A 3737-nucleotide genomic window follows, 5' to 3' on the forward strand; every position below is an offset into this window, starting at 1 on the left:
TTAAAGAGTGAATAATATTGCTGTGCCCATAGTGCAAGCCTTGGTTCTTGCTTGGTGTTCGGTGACTAGTGACTGGTGACTATGCGTCCGTCTGTCTTTACTTGGGTAAGTGCAATATTTGCAGTCCATCAACACAAACACAATCCATGGCATATCTAACGACATAAGTTAACAACACTAACAATAACAACAAATGCATTTTTTCACATGCTCCAGGTAATTTGTTCTACATGACTTTCAGGTATATATAGAGTAAGACTTCCTCATGATTGTTTTCAATTTTATTTTTATACTTATTTTCCTTTTTTATTACTGTTTTTGTTTGGATTTGCTTTATTTTTAGAGACGAATTGCAACTGCATTTTAACGTATCTATGCAATTGTCCATTTATTTTTGCATCTTTTTTTCTTTGCTTGTCCATACTTTGGTTTGTCAATTTGTTGAAAAAGCTGTTGCCGACGAGACAGACAGGAGTAACGACAAAAATTAAAAAAAAAAAAAAAGAAAACATAAAAACCCAAAACAAGAGGCTGGAAAAATGTTTATTGTTCACATATTGATGATGTGCAATGTGTCTTTCCATATTTACCCTTTTAACTATTTTCCTTACTTTTTATTTTTATATTCATCTCAGTTCTCCTATAACGTTTACTCAAAATGGTATAAAACTTCAATTGAAAAATGTTGAAAAATAAAGAAAAACAAATACGAAACGGAAAGTATTACAATGTAAAGGAATCAGCTTTTGTCTGGTAGGCCGCACATCCATGGGGATTACATGCTGCAGCAGCAAGCCACCACTGACATAAGATGCAGTGTTCTAAGAGCTCTAAGCAAGTGTAGGAAGCACAGTGGTTCAAGTGCAAATAGCGCATAGTTAAGGAAATGTCACAACTTGTCAAAACACCAGTGACTTGTGAATCCGCAACAATAACAGGCACTGGCAGCAAGCATCAGGCATCAGGCATCAGGCATGAACTGAGAGTGCAGCAACCAACTTGACTTCAGTAAATGCGCAGAGTCTGTGTTTGTGTGCAGAGTCAGAGCCAGAGTCTTTGTTGTGCGTAGTCAGAAATTTGAATCTATTTAGTGGCTATGTGGTAATTACAATGACAATGAATAATTACTTCAACAAATAGTAGCCAAGTTGAAGGAAACTGTAAAGCTTCCAGCGTGCTGCACCAAAAATAATAAAAATCATGCTACAATATTTGTTCTTGTTTCGTTGTTGGCTTTGTCATTTTCATATTGTCAAGTACGAGTATGTCTTCTGGATTTGGTGACTTCCTCGTATTTTGACATATGAACGCGCACGCACATCAATGACTGAGACAATAGCGAAATTGGATTTATGCAGGATTACTGACTACGTGCGAGATTCTATTTAAATTGTGCATTCAACTGGCAGCTGTTAATTTTTCCATAAAAGGGTGTAAATTATTGCTACCCCAGTAGAGTGATTTGATGAAAAATTTCTTTACTTCTATTTTTGAAAAATTAATTTAATAGCATTACTGCAATAAAAGTCTTTGTGGAATTCAGTAAGAATTTATAATGAATTCAATTTCAATTATTTAAGAAAAACGTGTGCACGTTTGGGTGATTTGTAAAAATTGATTATGCTCTATTGTTCTCAATCCTTAATTAAACATATTTAGATACATATAAACAGTAGTACACATTGTTAATTTATCTACTGCAGTAACTAAACACTTACCTGTAAAATCAAATGGTTAAAGACATTGCTAACAGCTTCTGTGCTTGTTAACTACAAATATTTTCAATAACTCCTTATTCTCTTCCATACATAAACCAACTGGAAGGCTTGAATTTATAGACAAATATTTACTATTCTTTTAAAGTAACAATGGTATAAGCTTTTTGCTAAGACTCGTCATAAAACCTAAAGAAAACTAAACAATAATTTGCAAGCATTTCTCTTTTCTGCTTAAGGTTTGTTGACATAAATTTGCATTCCTAGTGCAATAAGTTTTGTAAGCAGCACGCTTCCTTATGTGAAAAACTTAGAAAATATATGTCAAATTTAGACAAAGAAACAACAAAGAGAAAAACTTTTTTATTTTAGAGAAAAAAATCTAAGTGAAATACGCCAAAATACATAAAAGCCATGGTAGAAATAAAGAAATAGAAATCCGAAACGCACTGCGTCAGTCTATTGAATTATTTCAACCAAACTTGCAAGTAATAAGAAACGTGATGCACAAAAGTCTCAAAAGTAATCCTCAGAAGAGAAATGCCAAAACCGCAATGAACATGCCATAAAATATGAAGAAACCCGTACTAATGGGCGCATTGCAGACTTTTAAATATGTTAAGTTCACTCGTAAAGACAAAAATGTACAAATCTCACAATTACGCATGGAAATCTAGGAAAACTTTTAAGAACCAGTTAAGTTAAAAAGAGGTTTTGAAATAGATGTAAAAGATTTTAGTTAATTAAAAAAAGTTTTAGGTAAAAATGTGACACAGAAGGCAGATATGCTAACTTAAGCATAGAAGTTTTTAAGTTAGCATATTTAGCATATATATAGCATATAAGAGTAATGGAAAACTGAAGAAGAAAGCCTAAAACAAGCAACGCAATAAAGCAGCTTTGTATTAAAAATGGCGGGGATTCCAAAACGGTTTCCTACGATCACCTCTGAAAAATCTTTTGCTCAAACGCAGTCTCCTTTAATAACTGCAATAGATTTGAACTTGAAACTAATCAATGAAATCATTATTATATACCGATGAAATTGAATATAAAATCCTTTACAAAAAAGTACCCAGAAGCCAAATAAATCGGCAACTCTAGATTGGATCAGTAGCTCTGGATTATTACAGGGTATTAGAAAAGAAGAATCCCTAAAAACTAACTATTAAAACATGATCAAAAATTAAGAAAACTGGTTAAAGCCCCATGGTACGTAAGAGGAGCGGATATCCACAGAGATCTGAGAGTCAATTCAGTCGAAAAATACATTAAAGATCGTGCTCTGAAACTATTCAATATAATTGACAGTCACAATAATCCAACTCTCAATATCCTAAAAATACAGCGTAATTTGATAAACACAGGCAGATACAAAGACATCAGATCCATCATATTACCATATAAAGCCCCGTATTCAGTTATTCTTAGTGTGACTTAAAACTGTCCACAGATAAAATAAAGTAAAGGCGCTGATTCACCAACTCAGACATCTGAATATCAATACAATGATCAATAATGAAAAATAGCACAGTGATAAAATTTGAAAGTAGTATTTTATAGCATAGATTCTGTTTTGAAATTGAAAATCACAATGTGATAGAAATTTAGGATAAAAAAAACTATCTAATGAAAAGAGATCCACGAAGATAATTAGCATTTTGACTAAATATTAAAGAACTTTTTTAATGTCTTTTGGATTAAAACCCACAGAGTAACAGAGAATTAATACAAAAAACATAGTTAGTGACCAAAAACTATTTACAAACTATTTTATGCTTGATATTTAAAGACATCAAGCATACTGAATAAATATGAAAAGAGTAGTTTAGAAAGTTCTGGTTTAAACACTGCAGAGAACCATGGAGAACTAGCATAATCAAAAACTATTTAGAGAATATGAACTATTTACCGAATATAAACTATTTACCGAGGAGTCATCTATCATACCAAGACATATGACATGAGTACCTAATAAGACTTTGTATTAACGTAGCATTATTTTAAGACTAGAAAGACTAG

Source organism: Teleopsis dalmanni, chromosome 2 (assembly GCF_002237135.1).
Source record: "Teleopsis dalmanni isolate 2A chromosome 2, ASM223713v2, whole genome shotgun sequence".
NCBI lineage: Eukaryota > Metazoa > Arthropoda > Insecta > Diptera > Diopsidae > Teleopsis > Teleopsis dalmanni.